Below are 20,027 nucleotides of genomic sequence, written 5' to 3' on the forward strand. Positions count from 1 at the left end.
CTTACAATTTACACCATTTACAAGGAATATTTATTACTTATGATTTCTAAATATTCTTTAACTTTTAAAGAATAAAAGATTACAATTATTCCTTATAAAATTAGAAAAGAAATAGATTTTCCTCTTATTTTTTTCATTTCATTCTTTTCCTTGTTATTTCTCTTATTCTTTTAATGGTTACCAGTTAAACCTTACATCTTTGGTTAACAATTAACCAAAAGTCATGTGTTTCTACATGATCCACACATACATGCGATGGACAGAAGTTGACCAAAAAACAGAAATATTATATTGGACCTAACTTTTATTTTGTAAGTTTTTAAATTCAATACACCTTTCAACTTTATAGTTAAACTTACATTGAATCACTAATATTCTTTTCATTATACTACTATATATGTTTCCAAACAATATTCTTATTTATATTATTAAAAGAGAAGTACCCATTAAAAATACCCCTAAGTATTCTAATTGATTTACACTTCTATGCCACTGAGAATTAAATTAAACTACATATTTTAATGCTTGTCTTTTCCAGTTAAATTAATGAGTTTTCCTTAATCAACTTTAAACTTAATATCATTAAATGAACCTACCTATTATAATGTTTGTCTTTTCCAGTTAAATTAATGAGTTTTCCTTAATCAAATTTAAACTTAATATCATTAAATAAACCTAAAAATACATCATATATTTAATGTAGATTATTACGGACGAGTACGGCCCAATAATGAACTTGAATTTTATTTTTTACGAAAACGTGAATCACTTGACATATGTAATATTTAAAATATATTAACTACAATACAACAAATGCATATAACCTACCGATACTTTAGTTTGAAATGATCATGCTCAAGTTTTATATAGTCAACTTACATCATGCATCGATCGATGTATAATATTCAAACCACCTATAGTTTTCATTTTCTTTATAGGAAGTATCAACCAACCAATCATCCTATTGATTTTATAAGCTTTATAAAAACAAATCAATAAATACAAACTCAAAATCCAATATCTTCTATTAATCAAAACATAATATCTTCAATGTTGTATCTTTAATGTACCTATTAAATATAGAAATTGTAACCATAATTACACTAATTATATTATAAGAATAGAATTGATTCTAACCAATTGAACTATTACTTCGGTAATTGATTTGCTTGTAGAAGAGGAAACAAGAAATTTAAAATTTGTAAGAATATAAAGATATAGAGATTCCAACCAATTGCCTATATTTGCGTATGATTTTCGCATTATAAGCTTCAAATTGAACATTAAAAAAGATATAGATTTTTTTTAATCTTTTACCGACACAGAACTTAAACAAAACGAAAGAATTAAAGGTAATTTATTTTTATTACACTTCTCGGAAAAAACGGTTACAACATGGGCTTTCATAATATGGCCTTTTAACGTATTAATGTTATGGGTATTTAATAATTATACGCAAGAAAAAATAAAGATTATAAATAATTTATTATTAATAAAATTATCAAATTATTTATAATTTGATGACTAATTCATCGCCCTTTTTTATATGTTAAATTTTAATAGAAGTTTAAAAATCATTATATTTTCTTTAAACATGTACAATTAAATTATAATCTTTTATGCCATACCAAGTCATAATATTTTACATACAAATGTATTTTTTTTTATTAAAAAAAACTATTTTAAATATAATATTCTTAAGAAACCGGGCATCGGTCTAAGATGACAAAGTTGAACCGGACAAAAAGAAACAAAAATTAACCGAAATTGAAAAGAAAACCTTAGACTCAAACACTTACACTTCTGAGTTATGTAGTCTCTTAGCAACCGCACCGCTTGAGCTAAGATGCTTTACACCACTTTCAATGGCGGTTTATCTCGACCTATCCCTTGTCTAATGCATTAACTTCAACGGCAACCGACACGCAACGGAAGACTCGAAGAAATTTATTTGTATTAAAAATGCTATAATACATAGCCTTTTATGCAAAAAAAAAAATGCTATAATACACAATATCTATTAATAATAACAATTCTAATTAATTTCTAAAGTTGTATCTTTTCATTATAATTTTGTTCATAACTGTTCATTATATATTATGAACATGATACCTTTTCATTTACAACTGCTTTCTATTTAGTTTATGCCTTTTCAATTCTATTATATTATGTTCTTTGTGTTTCATAACTATGTATTATATTTTTCCGTTTACTAGGGGTCGGTCCGCCCTACGGGCGAGTGAGTTTACACTAAAACTATTTTATATTAGAATATATTTTAATTTTATAAAATATTTGAAATTTTACTTTATACTGAAAATAATAAACGTAATCTGTTTTTATTCTAAAAATATATTGTAGGTTTAATTAAGTTTTGTTGGTTTGAGTTGAAAAACCATTAACAATGTTTTTGTTAGAGAACACAAAATTATTAAATTAAATAAAATTAAAGAAAATGTAATGATTTATATATTTTTCTATTTGATTTCTATTTTAATTTGATATAGTTGAAAAAATCTAGGGTAAAATAACTAATATTTAAAAGTATCAGATTTCGGAGTATGTTCTAATGGTAGTCAAGGGCGTTCCTGAAATGATGGGGGCCATAAATATTTTACTAAAGTTTTAACAATTGTTTTTTTATGATTTCGGAGACTTTGTGTAATTTCTTTTTTAAAAATTGGGAATCCTAGTCCTATGTTTCACTTCTCTATGCTCAGGACCACCCCTGTTATATTATCTATTAATTAATAGGAAAATATGATTTTTAAAGTAGATAAGAAAAAATGAAGATGAATGGATTGACGTTATATATTTCGATGTTTAACTGGGTCAATCTTTTTCTGAATTTTCATGCCTACGTGGATAGTTTTACAGAACAATAAACAAATTATTTTTATAGTATAGATTGCTTCATGAAACTTGGTTGCTTCTTCTTCTAACGATTGTTCATGTGTGTTGTATGTATTTACATAGATAATAAGTACTAACATAGATACTAACATTTTGTTTACAGATGGAACCCACAATTTTGATGAAAACAATAACACAATTTTGTGGACATCAACAATAGAATATTTTATCTTCATTTTATTTTAATGAATTTCATTGGATATTAAACTTCTGATTAAACCTTGTTGCATCTCTCTCTTCGTATTTTCCTTTTACGCATGCCAAATATTTGTTCACATCATTAGTTATATTTGAAACAACAACACCATGAACTCTTGTTCTTTCCATCTCGTCATCTTAGCGCCACTATCTTTTGTCCATATCTAAATCCAAGGGAGCTGCTGCGTCGCATCCCGATGATGAGGCGGTCTTTTCGCTTTCCAATATAGTATAACCCAAGACTCTTTAGTAGTTTTAAGTAACTGAAAGAAAGGTACTGATTATTGCTTGTGGGACGTTTTTGTTGCTATAAGGGTGATCACAGAGTTGTCGAACACACTGTCCACATAGATTCGGTTAATCCCATATTCGTTCTTACCGGCATTATCTCCCTGTCGCTGGCAAAAGTCCAGTATTTAGAAATGCTCACCTTTATCAATCATAAAAACATGACCGGACCTTTCCAACCATTTATTTCGCCATAGCCAAATTTGATGTCCTTTAGCCTCAGTGGTATCCGTCTCCATGGTCCTTGTCCGGCCAACACAGGCATACTTACCAACATAAAAACGATTTCGGTTAGAGGGAACCAATATACTGGTCCATTACCAAATTCAGAATCCATCTTGCCCAGTTTAAATTACCTTGAACTCAGCAACAATTTTTAACTGGAACTATACCATTAGAAATCGCTAATCTCAAGCTCATGACGTATCCAACACCGTAAACCTAATAGAATTGCTTGTAATTAAAACTAACAGGACTCATAATATACTGATTCAGAAGATAAAAAAAATTATTTTGTTCCAACTAATAAACAATACAAATCTTAACTAAACAAATAAAGAATACTAAGAAAAGTGTTTTGTAAAAATCCTCAAACCAGTTCCACGAAGAAAATATGTTGACATGTATGCAACAATACTCTTTCTGTAGACTGTGACACAATAATAAGTTAATAACCTTCTTTTCTTGGCTTATTTATGACTAATCCTCTTTGGGTATCAGTTAACAGCAGAGAGAGGAGATCTTGAGTCCGACACAGCTTCTGCATAGACAGAGGAAGCACGTATAAGGTGTTGCTGCTCCTTTGCATCACCATTGGCCTGCTTCAACAGTTTCCCATATTGAAACGCTCTCAGTAAGTCTCAGATACTGGAATTCTAAGTACCTCAATGGACTCGATGCTTGGTATGTCGTTTGGTCTTTTCCTGGGCGTTGAACACGAAGGTTTATCCACCTGTTTGCACCAAAGTCAACATTCCTATCGTCATGTAAAACCAGCTATAATGTCTGGTACATTGCATTTTTCTGGGTTTGTTTAGTGCAGATTGAAATCATGAAACTTACTAAGTTTTCATCAAGAAGATATTTCCCTGTGTTGTTTGTGATCTCTACAATATTGTGACTGTGATCACTCTTGGGCTCTATCAAGTCTTCACAGCAGGGGATAAACATGGAGTTGATCTTAGAACATGCATCATTACTGGGTTTCAGCGAATCTGAGAGAAAAGGGGTAAATTTTCAGCAAAACAACGAATAATATTTGATCCAAATCTGCAAATTTAAAGGAATTAGTTATCTCACGATTAACAGAAGTAAGAAGGCTGGTGTTAGCAACATCAAGAGAGGATGATACAGCGGATGAGTACTGAGAGCTTAGGTTTTCATTCGCATATATTCCTCCTCTGTTTAAGATATTGAAGTGAAAAGTGACTGACCAGTAATTCTTGAGCTTTCCTCCATTGATGTGCAATCATCAATGCCTTGTCCAAGTTAAAATTATCCTTCTCAAAAAGTTCAAAAAGATGCTAAGAACTTTTGAGATTGATGTAAAGCCCAGTTGTTGGGATGGTATATGTTATGAATTTTTGAGATTTGATTATACCAGTTCAAGATAACTTCTTGCATCGCCTTCTTCCCACTCCCAACCGCTGAAGTGTAATTGTGATAGTTCGACTTTATTTCACCATGCGAAGGTTCCACTCAGCTTTAATGGACGAAGAGTACATGTGGAAGAGCAGGAATGGTACCAACAGAGGGCCACAACAGGAGAGTCAAATCATGAAAGATCTCTCTTCTCAAAAAAAAATGATAGTAAATTAAAAACACACGACCACATGTTATATTATTACAGAACATCAAAACCATTTAACTTTTTAATTGTCTAGAGTTTCAACGATATCATCCTACAAATCTGAAAGCTTGTCCTAGATTAACAATAGATTTACCGAGCAAAACAAACCAAAACCTAGTAAAAAAAAATTGATTGTCAATACAAAAACCAAGACAATCAGAATTCATAGGCAACACTAAGCAAGAGGAGTTTAATTAACTGCATAGAGAGAGATAATGAACGACCTTAGAAAACTCGTGAAGAGCATTCTCCCTGAGTTCGGGGTTGCAGATGTCGAGCACCAACTGGTCCGCCGCATAGAGCATGTGTCGTCCCTATCTAGTTCAAGTTAGAGTGACCTCTTTTTCTACAAAGGAGTCCAAAAAAATAGGTAATGAAATTATGAAACATTCGATTTTTAAAGCGGTGGTCAGATTACCTTGGAATAAAGCAGCAGCATATCAACCCCCATAAACTGTCCTCTTTATTTTATTGACATTCCTAGACTCCCAAAACGGAGGAGTCGCATCTGTACCACCTACCTGCACCGGACTGCTTTCAAGTGAGAAAATGGGATATGGGACAGTGTAACACATTTCTCTGAAGACCTAACCTCAAAATTTTCTTGTATAGGATCAGGAAGAGAAGAGATCTGAGCCACATAACAATGTGAACTTTGACCTCTCCGACTCCCCCCCACGTTTTCTATTAAAGTGATAATTTTGAATTGTCAAGACACAAACCTTTCCAAATCCAACACAGAAACAGTGGCTTGCACCATAACCTAACAATCACCACGAAATCAATCTTCAATTAAAAGAAGACCAGGAAAGAGGAGAATAAAGAAGTAGTAGGATACCTCTTTGGTGGGGACACTCAAAGTAATCACTGAATTCAATCCAGAAATCATATCCCTCTTCCCGACTCTACTTATCGAAGGAGATTACAGAGAAAAAGAGAATGATACTCAGAAGAATAACTGATTTGAAGGGCAAATAATATATGATGATTTCTAGATCTAGGGGAGAGGTCGCTTCCGTTTCTGAGAAGGGAGAAGAGTATATCTTATTGTAACAGATGGGAGAAGACAATAATTGCTTCTATTTTCAGATGAGATGAAGCTCAAAACACAGAGCCGCCTACGTTTAAGGAGATGATGACGTGGCTACAGAAAGTTCTCTAATTGGCCGATTTTTTAATCTGACGTGGAACACACTTTCTACTCCTCGTATCACTCTTTTAATATAGTTTAGATTACTACTTTTGACTTGGAAAGTTGCATCTTTTTCCACTTATATCTCTTCAACACATATATGTGCGTGTATCAAACTATTAAATCATAATTTGGTTTTGCCAATAAAAAAAACTGTTTTTTTTCTCTCCTGGCCACAAGGCTATTTCATCAACAACACTTTCTCGAAGGTATCTTATCACAGATTCCCTCCCGGCCGATGTAGAATCCTGCACCGGCTGTACTCATTTCCTTTGTTGTTTGTTAATAGCCTAATAGGTTAGATTAATCAAGTTCTCATAATAAAACCAATAACGTGTTTGACTCTTTGTGCTCTTTCTTCACGGCGGTTAAAGACGTTCTTTAAATTTAACTAACGACAATTTAGTTAAAGACGTTGTATTGTATTCCCAAATATATTTGGTATTTGACAATGGCATCGTCTCCACTCATCTCCGCCTTCTATGGCGTCTTTTTCATAAGAGAGCAGTCTCATTAAAAGTTGGATCTCATGGTACACGATGGTTGCTATAATTTCATACCGGTTCAATCTTGTAACCGTTATATCTCTCAGAGTAGACTTTTCCTGTGTTTCTTACAATTTTTCATATTAATATACTAATTTTTAGATATAAAAAATTGTAAATATTTAGGTAAATCATTAATAAATGGATATGAACAAAATAAAAACAAGAAACACAATTTTTCATTTCAAAAACTATTAAATGCAAGTTTTATGTAAAACAAATTAAGAGATACAACTTTCATATTAATATTTCAACCGCAATTGCTCTGTAACATTGGTTGGCCTAAATTATTCCTCTTCCCTCAAATCTTCAGACGAGCGAAGTTCATATTAATATAACTTTCATATTAATGATTTCATATAGTATAAGAAAATTGAGACTAATGATTTCATTATTTTGTTTTGGATTTTTAGCTATCCAAACACGTAAACCTCTTCCTAATATTTATTGTTTATAACGCTTCATTTGAATATCTTCTAAGAATTTGTATCCATGTAACTGCTTAGAACTTTATTTTGAGAAATGCATGGAAGAGACTATTTATAGATTGTAAAAATCTATTTGAATAGTCACAACCTTTCAGTTTGAATAGTCGCATTCTTCCAATTTAAAAGTAGTTATATTAAAAGGATACTTGTAAGAATAGTCACAACTTTTCACTTTTTAAAATATACTTATATGAATAGTCACAACTTTTAGACAATTTTTAGAAAAGATACAACCTTCCAACATTGAACTTTTAGAAAAGACACAACCTTTTATACATCTCTTACAAAAGACACAACCTTTCAACATAAATAGATTCACAACCTTTAGAATTAATTGGGATTGCTATTATTAGTAGACTAGAGCATTGCCCCCGCGCTTGCGCGGAGTTGTGGATAGAGTTCTTCTTTCATCTCAATATTTACAAGGGTTATTGTAGTTGTGAATTTTGCGTTTTGAGTTGTTTTTCAAGGTTTTTTTTATTGTTATATGGTTAGAGTTGTGATGATGAACTGTGTATGCATTGTTCTCCACTTATGAAGGACTAAACTGTGTTAGTAATGTGATTGATATAGTTCGTGTTGTTGTTTGTTATGTCACTGAGACTTATTGTTTGTTGTCTTTTTAATTTGTTTCTTATACTGTTGAGAGTAGATAAATTATATTAAAATTGTTGAAAATATCTTTTGTTTCTGAATACTTTTTTCTCTAGTTTAGTTGTGTAAGTTGTGTGTATTAAGTTGTTATATGTTTTTATTTTATTTTTAAATTTGTTGCTCGTACCAGACCTTTAAAACAAATACATGACGACTTGTAGAAATAACTATAAAATGATTGATAGTTTTGTGTTTCAGGTATTGTTATATGGATTTATCATTATATTCAAATACATTAATTCAAAGAGTATATATATCATGATAAACAGGTTTGGGTGTTTTTTTCTAAAGTAAGATTACGTCCTCATAGATAAGAATTTTTTAAATAAACTTTTTCAAATTCTATTACAATATAAAATCATGACCATTCACAAAATAGAGCCATATACAACTAGATAATTAACATAATACCTTTGTTTAGTGAATTAGTGAAAACGTTTCGAATTCTATTAAACGAGTTTGTTTTCTCTTCTTGTTTACAATGATCTGTATTTATCTTTGTTTAGTAATCAATTTGATATATATGAGGTATTTATAGTTGAAACAAAATTATTCTACATTAATATTTGTTCAGATAGTATTTTTGACTAATAAAGGTTACCAAAGACAACCAGGTCAAATATATTTTTTTAGAAATGTCAAAACTTCTTGAATATCAGTTTAATTGTGTTTCTACAACACACACACAAATATATGCATATAATAATTCTGTAAAGAAACACGTTATACTTCCACCTCATAATTAGTTGATTAGTCATTGACGACAATGGTATTTGGTAAAAGAAATTCAAAGGTCCTCTATGGACTTTCTACTGAAACATTAATGAATTTTTGTCGGCCTTTCCATTTATATGAGAAATCCCAAAATGGACACTAGATAAGGGATGTTGAACATGTCAATTCTCCCATCATTTATATCTTTAATTAAAAATTAACCAAAAGTAATGTGTTTCTACACGATCCACATACATATGATGGAGACAAGTTGACCAAAATGATACTTAAAAAGGCATAACGAACAAAAATATGAAATTAGGATTCTTACTTGGATACATCATAGGAGCACGTTCCGTAGCCTGCAAGCAACACATAAAATATCTCATCTATTATTACGTACTCCCCCATACTTAAAATAATCGCGGAAAACTTGTGTATTTTGTGAACGGGAATGATCAACACTCTGCTTCATCTTTGGCGACAGAACTTGATTTGGTCCAAGGGTCTCTTCCTGTGAAGTATCTCGGAGTTCCTCTGATGCCTCATAAGCTGTGAAGCCAAGATTATCAACCTTTAGTGGATAAAATCAGATCTCGAGTTACTTCTTGGACAGCAAAACAGCTATCTTTTGCAGGAGATTTAAACAGCCGTCTACAAGTACGATCAATTTTTGGTCTGCAATTTGTCCCACTGGCAAAAGAATGTTTGGAAAAAACTAGAAAAGATTTGTACCACCTTTCTCTGGACAGAAGCTCTGAACTTGCAAGGGGGGCAAAAGTGTCTTGGGAGACTGTTTGTTCACCGAAAGAGTGGGGAGTTTTGGGTCTGCTTTGCTTAATGGAATTAAATTTGGTGTATGGAATCAAACTCATATGGCTCCTTTTTGCTGGTTCTGAATCGTTGTGGGTCTCAAATATTTGCAGCTGGATTTGGAGAAGGCTCATGAAGCTTTCTTATTTAGCAAAACCTTTCATTCTCTATCATGTAAACTCTGGAAGGATTTTGCGTCTTTTTGGCATAACAATTGGATGGAATTTGAATCAGTTATTGATGTCATCGGCGCACTAGGTCGATCAATTGACTCTTCTGTCACTGACGACGTTACAGGGGATGTGTGGAGGATGTTAATGGTATCTCCTTAAAAAAAAAGGTATACAAGGGTAAATCCATATATAACATATGACATAACATTTTTATATATAAAGAGAGATATTTTTGGCAAAAAAATTAATGGATTATTCATTTTAGTACCCTACATAGTGCAAGAAACTTACTAGGGTTTATCTTGGTGAGTGTAGCTGTTCCACCGAAGTAACAAGCAATGCGATTGTTCCCATTAGTCTGATAATACACATTAAACGCAAAAGATGCGTGCGACCATATCGTATCCGGCTCGTAACAGTCACCATGTTTCTCGATGACTGAGCAATCAACTCTCCCAATACCACATCCCCAATCAAGAGCTCTCTGTAGCTCAGCCTGAGACGCACTTGGTCGAGCCACGCACCATGTTCTTCCGTCCAGGAACGTCGTATTACCTTCAGCTCGAATAGGTCTCTGGTCGGATCATCGTCACCGGTCGTGTAGCTTCACATCTGTAGGAGATGGATTACATCCCTCCACAAGGCCCATCGAATAACAGGCCCTAGCCCGGCAAGCTTGACCAGTTTAGTCGGCTTAAGCGGCTAAAGATGTCGGCTCGACCCCAGAGTACTTTTAGCCGATCAGTTAATCCGACTAAATATGCTCGGTTTATAGAGAACAGTACCAAGGCCCGCATACTCGGCCTTTAACGACATGGTCCAAAGGACGACACGATTAGGGCATCACGGACGAGGACACTATAAGAGGGGATGAGGAGACAACGAAAAGTGGACTTTTTGGACAACACACACAGAAGCGGCTAGATCTAGGGTTTCCTAATCATCTCTTTGATCCTGTTGCTTAAACCTTTGATCTTGTCTCCTTATTTCCCGTCAATCTTGTAACCTCTTGTTTGATTCTAATAAAAGCGTCTTTAGTCACCCCATTCCTAAGTTCATCATTCTAATCAACAGAATCAAACAAGAGGTTAGCGCAGTTACCCGAGCTCTCGAGGAAGCAGCGTCTATGTATTCAGTCTTGAAGTAAAGGTCGTCCAATTGTGGCATCTCCTTCGTCCCACCACGAATTTGGCGCGTCAGCTCCGCGCACCTAAGAGGATTAAGGATTAGGGGGGTCGTCTCGTTGTAGGAAAACTCGACGCGATCGGAGAACTCGATCTTCTTCCTCCTCACAGTAGAACCTTCTGAACGAGACCCTTTCCTCGCAGACGGATCAGGAATAGATCTCTCACCCGTAACAGGATCACTGCCCCGCGCTGAGACCTCTCTCTCCTCAGGAGGGGTTTCAAGAGAAACGTCGCCTCCCGCGACAACTTCGACGAGGCCCGTCTCCACATCAGAAGGACGCGGCTCTGCCTCGATGGACTTCTTCTTCTTCTTCTTTCTGGGACGATCTTCAGGTGTCGCTTCGGAACGGTCAGACTCGACGGAACCCCTTGTAGCGCCTTCTCATCCTACTGCCGGCGCCTCGCCGTGATCAATGGAGGAAGTAGCCCCTTCGTAAGGTCTCTTCCTTCCTCTCTATTCCTTCCTTGCTTCCAAACCCTCGGAGGTTTCGTCGAGAGAAGCGATCTCTTCAAGAGGAAGCTCTTCGGTCGTTTTCCTCCTAGATTTCTTGCTCTTCTTCTTCTTTTTAGGACTCGAGACAGGAGGCTCCGCCCCAACGTCTTTGTTGACTAAACCAGGAGCTCCTTCCTTGGAAGCTTGGCCTGCGTCAGAACTGGTCGACCCTTGCACATCGGCAGGAATTGACTTCTTCGAAAGCAATTGCAGCTTCCCCTTCAACAATGCACTCAAATCCGGCACTCCGTCCATCTTTCTAGCTTCTTCTAGAAGTTTATGCTGTTTCCGAGTAAAAAGGGACAGACGCGACTTACGGGGCCCGAGTACAACAGGAAGTCTCGATTCCCAATCAACTGTAAAAAAGAAAAAGAAGAGAGACTAAATTGTTGATAGAACTTCTTGGAGAAAGACCGATGAACTCACCTCTAGCAATCCGAGCTTCTTGACGTCTTATCCATTCTCGACTAAGATCAGGCCAACGGAGATGGCTGTGAGCCGCGATCGCCTGAGCACTCTCGAAGAATTTCTCCGGGTATGCGATCGTATTCGGGTGACGAACTGCAACAACAAGAAACACGCTGTTAGAATACTCGAATAAGGCATGATGACAACAAACACTATCTACCAAGCGTTTTGTTCCATAGAACGCGGTAGTCGTCCCCAGGTGGCTCCGAGAAGGCATGCTCGTCAGACTTGACGTAAAAATATGAGCGCTGCCAGTCCTTCGTCTTGTTCGGGTGCCCAGCCAAGACATTGTAGCTCGAGCGCATCTTCACTGAAAATATTCCATGTGGCTCCGCCTTCGTAAAAGTTAACTCTTCGAATACTCTCACACTCATCAAAACGTCTATCTCCGCTGCAATCACCATTAGCATAACCGCGATGTGCAGCGACCCGTTAAGCAACTGACAGATGGCGATGTCCCGACGGAATGCGTACGACGTGATCAGTCGGGGAATTGGAAACCAGAGCTTCGTATGGTCTCCAAAATAGGACTCGTAGACACACTGATAGCTAATCGGAGGCGACCAAGGATGCTGTCCCTTGGAAGGAATGATGTATGTAACGCCGGCACCTCCACTTCGCCTCAATAAATCCCTCACCGTCTTGTGAGAGGAGCAAGAATCGAAGACATTCCCCCATGACTGAGCCCGCGGGTCACGAAGCAATTCGGACGGGAGTGGGCCGATTTCTTCGAAGATCCCGCCAGGATGATAGATCGTGGGACGGCAGTCTATCTGGTCGAAAGGAATCTCCCGACTAGCTCGTCTCAAAGATCTTGAGGCTTGGCTAGACGCTTCAGAGCCGCTACCGCTCACGTCACTGCTCCCGACTTCAACGCGATCCGCGCATTCATCACGGATCATCTTATGAGCATCAGCGACCAAAAGGCGTTGAGATAGGGTCATATTGTCTAAATCCTGAAGAGCGTCGCGATGAATCAAGTCGAAATCATCCGGTGGACTGTCGGCTACCCGTGCATCTCTGGTCGGACTCGGAGAATCTGCGACGCCCTTCCCTTTTTCTTCTCGCGACAAACGACCTCTCAGAGGCATGATCCTGGATTTAGGGGATGACTACAACCGCCAGGAGATACCGACGAGCCTGTGTAAGGAGAAACGTACCTAGAGAGAGAAAGTAAAAGTAGAGAGAAGGGAGAGAAAGCGGAATACCTGAACTTGCAGAGAAGAATGACGAAAGCGAAAGGGAGGAGCCTATTTATAGCAAAAACAAGGGCACATCATCCGAAGCGCAATCATTAGGTCTACAGAAACCTAAATGGGCCTCAAAGGCCGCCTAAATACCCAAAGGCTTACTCGCAACGGTTCAGTTTCTCGTTCAAACTGATCTCTAATCGAGATGCCAGACCGAAATTAATCCCCGATTTCGGTATAAACCGGTTTTCTAACGTAAACCGATGAGATAAGCTTGAGCTCTTATATCGGGGTAATTCGCCTACCGAGTAAAACGTGCCTCCGTGACAAAAAACCTCGGCGAGCAAAGCAGATCACGAAGAAGTACTACTCTAAGCGACTAGAAACGTCAATAAAACGGCGTGCGACTAAACACGCTAGGACCTGATATACGAACGAACCTGACCCACAAATTCACTGAGACCGCTACGCCGTTCACAAGTGAACTGGGGGGGGGGGGGGACTTATTGTAGGAGATGGATTACATCCCTCCACAAGGCCCATCGAATAACAGGCCCTAGCCCGGCAAGCTTGACCAGTTTAGTCGGCTTAAGCGGCTAAAGATGTCGGCTCGACCCCATAGTACTTTTAGCCGATCAGTTAAGCCGACTAAATATGCTCGGCTTATAGAGAACAGTACCAAGGCCCGCATACTCGGCCTTTAACGACAGGGCCCAAAGGACGACACGATTAGGGCATCACGGACGAGGACACTATAAGAGGGGATGAGGAGACAACGAAAAGTGGACTTTTTGGACAACACACACAGAAGCGGCTAGATCTAGGGTTTCCTAATCATCTCTTTGATCCTGTTGCTTAAACCTTTGATCTTGTCTCCTTATTTCCCGTCAATCTTGTAACCTCTTGTTTGATTCTAATAAAAACGTCTTTAGTCACCCCATTCCTAAGTTCATCGTTCTAATCAAGAGAATCCTGCACAAACAACATCGTGCTTGGGATATGAACTTTAGTAGAAGCAGAGAAAATAGAAAAATCCAAAATTGTTTCTCATTTTCAAGATGTTGGTAATAGAAAATATAAATGTAAAGAGAAGAAAATATCCAGATCATAACATCACCGTACGTAGAAACCTATATTATACATAAATAATATATTGATTGTCACACTCGTTTAAGTATAATGATCAAGTGATGGGGACTTTGGAGGTTGAGACAAGTGAGGTTAGGTTTATTTAGACAAGATAACCTAATCAAAAGAGCTAAGAATAATCTAGATCTCATTAAGGAATCGAAGGTGCCTTCAAGAGTAATAAAATTTTCAAGAAATTGATAGCATAAGATTTTTTTATTATTTTTAATATCAGGAATATTACTTTCCATTCATTTATTGTATAACGAATACTGAAAGTTGAGGAGAGGCGTTCACAACTCACAAGCAAATAATTCTCTGCAAATAGTATATGTTTAATTATAAACATAATAATTTCACATAGGAAAGGCATACAATACACAACACACATTTAAGACTAAATATATTTCGACAAAGTGATTCACAATTTTTTTTATCTAAAGTGTAGAGAATGATGAGAGTATGAGATTGGAAGAATTGTATATTGACTCTCATAATGATAAAGCTTATACATGTACAACTTATATAGGAAGATAAGAATGTAAACGTTAAACCTAGATTTCTTAACTAAATGTATACATATCTCAATAACAATATTCACAATTATGTTTTATATCTTCATGATTCTCTATGTAAAGGACTGTTATTAAGAAACAAAACAACATAGCCAAGTTATTACAAAAGCCAATACCTAAATCCATTCAGAAGATGATGCTAACAAATCAAAAGACTTTAAACTCAAGAAAGCATAAATTAAAAAAAAAAAGAACAGAGCTTATGGCATTGATTTTGATGAGGCATAGTGAAGCCTGGTGAGCACGTCAACTCTCTTACACAACTTTTCCACTTAAACGTTCATGTATTTAGAAATATCTTCGATCTTGTTCCTATTCAGATCAAGAAAAAAAAATCGATCAAGTTCATTGACTGTACCAAAGATAACAGTTTTTATCTAACCAGTCTCTCAATCAGATGGCCTCAATCACATGGGAGAACCAAATTACGTTGAACATTTCTAGTTTCAGTATCCGCAACCTATATCTACTGGAAGTCTTTTTACTCCAGTAGTTAAGAAGTCATTAATTTTTTTTATGTTTCAATATTTTGGATTCGAATCTTAGAGAAATGATTTATTAACAATTACATAGATTAATAGAGAATAAACCTACACAAGAGTTTCATTACGATGTAAGCAGTGTCGGCCCTGGATAGAAGCTGGGGTAGCATGTGCTTCCAGCCTTGAAAATAATATGTAATATTTCAACTATTTTTGACTAAAATCTCCATTAGCTTAGTTGGTAAATGTTAATAACCATATGTTAGTGCTAGAAACAAACTAAAGTTTGTTTACATGACAGAAATAAGAGATCTACAGTTATTGTATAGAAATAAATTGTAAGGTAACATACATAATTTTTAAAAAAAAACTCAACCATAATTCCAATATTGATATGGAAAAAAAAATATATAGTTGCACAATTCGAAAGAATGCAATATAAAACAACTTACCAAAAACAAATAAGAGCAGACATGAAACTAGATGATTTAAAATAAGAAAATGATTAAAAGTTCTATCGCCAAAATAAAAACAGAACATAGTCCCATTCAAACTATCTCAGTAATTGTATAAGGCAATTTAGTAAACACAACAAAACTGAGTCTTAATCTCCTTATAACAAATAAGTTCAATGAAAAGAGTTGATAAAAGTAAATAAGAGCAATCACAATAATAAATATCACACATAATATAAAACCAAACTCTTCAAGTTAAACACAAATGTTAAATAAAAGTATAATTTCTGGGTGAACAGAGATCAAACCCTAGTATTATATAAAAACGCATTAAAAGTAACAAAACCCCTTTTTGACTGTCTCGACATCGGACGGTGAAATTATTTTTGTAAATGCTGAGTCACCTTTAGAGAATTGGTTCTCAAATTTCAGTTTATGGCATCTTATTTTGAACATATGAATTTTCCTTCACAGTGTTGCAAAATTTCCTACACAGAATCAAAAACACATTAAGTTTCTTATTTTCCCAGAACTTGAGAGAAGAAGAATAAATTGAGAGAAGAAGAAAGAGGAAACTTACAGCCATGAATCGTCTCCAACAAGCATCATATCTCCTTCATGAACTTTAAAGGTTAGTTTCCATTGACTGTGCATATGAAACTTGCCTTCGATATTAAAGAGTTTTTCTAGTTCAAGGATCATGTGATTGTATCCATCAAAATCAGTTAAATCAACAGTTCTAACAACACCTTCCATGTGAACCTGGTCAATAAACATATCAAGTGTTTGTGAACTAAATATAGTCATCTCAATCTGGTTAAAAAGTTATTCAAGTTTCTTATCAATATCAAATCTACTGTATTAGAATAAAACTGTGTGTGCAACCATATATAAAATCTAGTCTTTTCTTAAAAAGAACATGAATAATTTTACGAAAGCCTATGTCTTATTATGTTCTAGTTATTAATAATTAATAATTTTAGAATTGACTAAAAAGTAAAGAATAAGTAGAAGATGCTCTTAGTCATACCTTGGTACTACTTGTAGTAAACCTTATTTTCTCCGTTTGGATTTCTGTTAGTGATGTCACTGCTTGAATTTGATCAAGCTTTTCTTCATCAAAGATTTCAGAAATTTTACTCTTTTGGTATGATTCAAGTGGTTCCAAAACATCTCTTGCTTTGGTAGAAGCCGTTAGATCAACTCCAAACAATCTGAAGCTACTAGATGCATTGGTGGTTGAATTTTCTTTTGTTGACTGGACCATTTGGTCATTGTAATCTGGTTTGGACATAGCAAGACCTGCATAGCTCACTAGCCAACCAGATGAAATTTTTGAATCATTAGTTTCATTCTGATAAATAAGTTGAGGAAGACTTGTCGAAGATTTTATACTTGATTCTCCAATTTATTGGCTTTGAGTCAACATATGAATTATCATATTTGAACTTATATATAGAAATATGATGATAATGGATACACAAAGAAGCATAAATTATTTAAAAGTATTTTCTTACCAATTTCGTTAATTTCGCGTTGGCGTTTGTTTTTTCGAATTAAAGGCTCGATTTCCCATGGAGAGACCTTATTAGGTCTTGGAAATGTTGCAGCTTCATCCCACTGAACCTATAAAAATAATTTAGTGGATTTTACTTATTATTATTTTGAAATCATAGTCTAAAATAATATAACAAAAATTAGTTATGAATAAGTTTTACTTGTAGGTTTCGCCATTCTGAATCCTTCCAATAAATGGAGAAATCTTCCACTTTTACTATTGTCCCAGAATATCTTTGCAGTATAAACAAAATTTGTAAGTAATTATATTTGGAAAAAAAAATTATATGAAAGTCAAATATTTACATTATTTCATTAAAATCATGTCCTTCAAACTTCATAGTAAACCTTGAACCTGTATTGAACTTCATGTTCACTGCATCTATAACTTTTTTGCAGTTGACAATGAATTTGCTCGACCTAATATCATCATATCAAGCATAAATTAAAATATGCTTTTTAAAATAAAATATTCTCATGATGTTTAAGTAGAGTAATAAAGTATTTTCCTTACTTTGGCCTATAAAACACGTCGAACATACATTTGGTGTTAATAGCACTCGATGCAGTAGCAACTAAACCATAATGCATACTCTCTTTTGAAATTACTGATGATGATATGTTGCTTTGTTGAGGCGCTGCTTTTCTGATTCCGATATGTGATTCCCCATTCTCCCCTCTAGGACAAAAAATATTTAAAATACAAAAAAAATTAAGAAACAAAAGAGATGCAAAATGACAAATGTATATACCTAAGGAATACAACAGAGTCTCCAACGGCCAAACTTTTTTTTCTTACAAACTGTTTCCAACCAGATGTGAAAAGATGTCTTTGTGGTGTACCTAGTTGATAATTTATACATAAATAAAGATTATTAGTTGTGTATAAAGATTATTAGTTACTACCAAACGATTTTGATATTGAAAACTTAGCTACCTCTAAAAGTGTGTTTAAATTTCCAAACATGATCATGGAGATCTTTAGCAACTATCCACTGACTCGGTGCTTGCTGTGACATATCCTAAAAAACGTTTAATACAAAGGATCATATAAAAATTTACAATATAAGTCAATTATGGATTTATTTGGTGTATTTATTAAATGAAAATACCAATAGAGGAAGACATTCAATGGCATCTTTTTTAAATAAAGAAAAACCACCATGTGTGCTGGCATCCGAAGCAGTTAACACCTTGGTAAAATAGTTAATGTTTTGTTCGTTGTTGCCATTAGGAATAGAGACTTCAAATTCCTAATAATTAAATTCATAAATTTATTTATAGATATTATTAAAAGAGGTACTATTAGTTTGTAAATAAAATTTTAAATTTTCCACGTACAGGTGAAAATGGCGACAACGAAACTTTTGCATAAACTTCATCTGTATTGGTATCCACCTAAATTCATGCATAAAACATGTCAAAACCATAATATGTACAATTGTAAGCCAATTAATCTCATGTGTATTTCCTAAAGAGAAACATCAAATACCAAAGATACATACCTTAAGCTTGATGCTAATAACATTACAACGAATTTTTGAAGAAATATCAAAAATTGGTTTTAATTGGCACAGGTTGTCATTTTCTGATGCTACAAGCTGATAATGTCATAAGATTGTAGAAAAGTTTATTGAATAACAAAATATGAGAATTCATGTGAAATTATTCATAGAAAAATATGTGCCTGCTCTATGTGCCCTTGAGGAAAATAATAAACTTCTTCTCCAATTATTGGAAGATCAAACAAAGATCCAGCACATAACTTCCATAACTGATTATACATATATCTATTGGTTCCATCAGTTCCTAAATGAATAAAAAAATATTTTTATGAGTAAATATTCCTAATAAATCAAAAGTTAAATTTGAGTTCCTTTTTTAACTTATACCTTGAAATTTAGGTTGTGCATCTCTAATTTTGTTATTCTCCATCAGCTTTTACCAAATAATGGTCTTGAATTACACCTTACAAAAATATATCACCAAATCCAGAACAGTTGTTAGCATGGTATTCTATTTCAAAATTAGGAGTGGGCGGTCGGTACCCATTATTATTCAGTTCGGGTCTATTTAGGTTTTGGGTTTTTGAGATTAAAGATTTCAATCTCATTTAAGTATTTATAAATTTTTATTCGTGTTTGGTTCGGATCTTTGCGGGAGATAAGCTGTTTAAATTATTTTTAAAATTTTCAAACTCTAAAAATGAAGTTTGTGTTTTTTTTTAAATAATTCAAATTCAAAAGAGTATATAAAGTTTGTGTTTTTTAAAAGGTATTGATAAAAAGGTTTGTGTTTTTTAAGTACGATTACATCATGATAGATGGAGAATTTTAAATAAAATTTTACAAATTATATTGCAATATAAATCATGATTATTCACAAAATCGAGCCATACAACTAGATAATTAACATAATACCTTTGATTAGTGAATTGGTGAGCACGTTTTGATCTTTGGTAAACAAGTTTGTTTCTGTTCTTTACAATGATCTGTATTTGTCTTTGTTTAGTCATCAATTTGATATACATCAGGTATTTATAGTTGAGAAGTCATTGTCCTACATTAATATTGTTCATATGATTTTTGACTAAAGATTACCAAAAAACAACCAGGTAAATGATAATATTTTTAAAATGTCAAACTTCTTGAATATCAGTTTAATT

General features: G+C 34.5%; 1 long non-coding RNA gene and 1 pseudogene across 1 annotated transcript; both read right to left on the bottom strand.

Annotated features, from left to right (window-relative positions):
• Nucleotides 1-3,889: 3,889 nt before the first annotated feature.
• Nucleotides 3,890-7,402, bottom strand: LOC125592817. Its single transcript, XR_007328486.1, has 3 exons — nucleotides 4,699-7,402; nucleotides 4,462-4,613; nucleotides 3,890-4,351 (listed from the first exon to the last, which is right to left on the bottom strand). It is a non-coding gene; the product is annotated as an uncharacterized LOC125592817 (long non-coding RNA).
• Nucleotides 7,403-14,887: 7,485 nt separating this feature from the next.
• On the bottom strand, nucleotides 14,888-19,297 carry LOC106404800 (annotated as a pseudogene).
• Between the last annotated feature and the right edge of the window lie 730 nt (nucleotides 19,298-20,027).

This window comes from Brassica napus, chromosome C9 (genome assembly GCF_020379485.1).
Source record: "Brassica napus cultivar Da-Ae chromosome C9, Da-Ae, whole genome shotgun sequence".
Lineage (NCBI taxonomy): Eukaryota > Viridiplantae > Streptophyta > Magnoliopsida > Brassicales > Brassicaceae > Brassica > Brassica napus.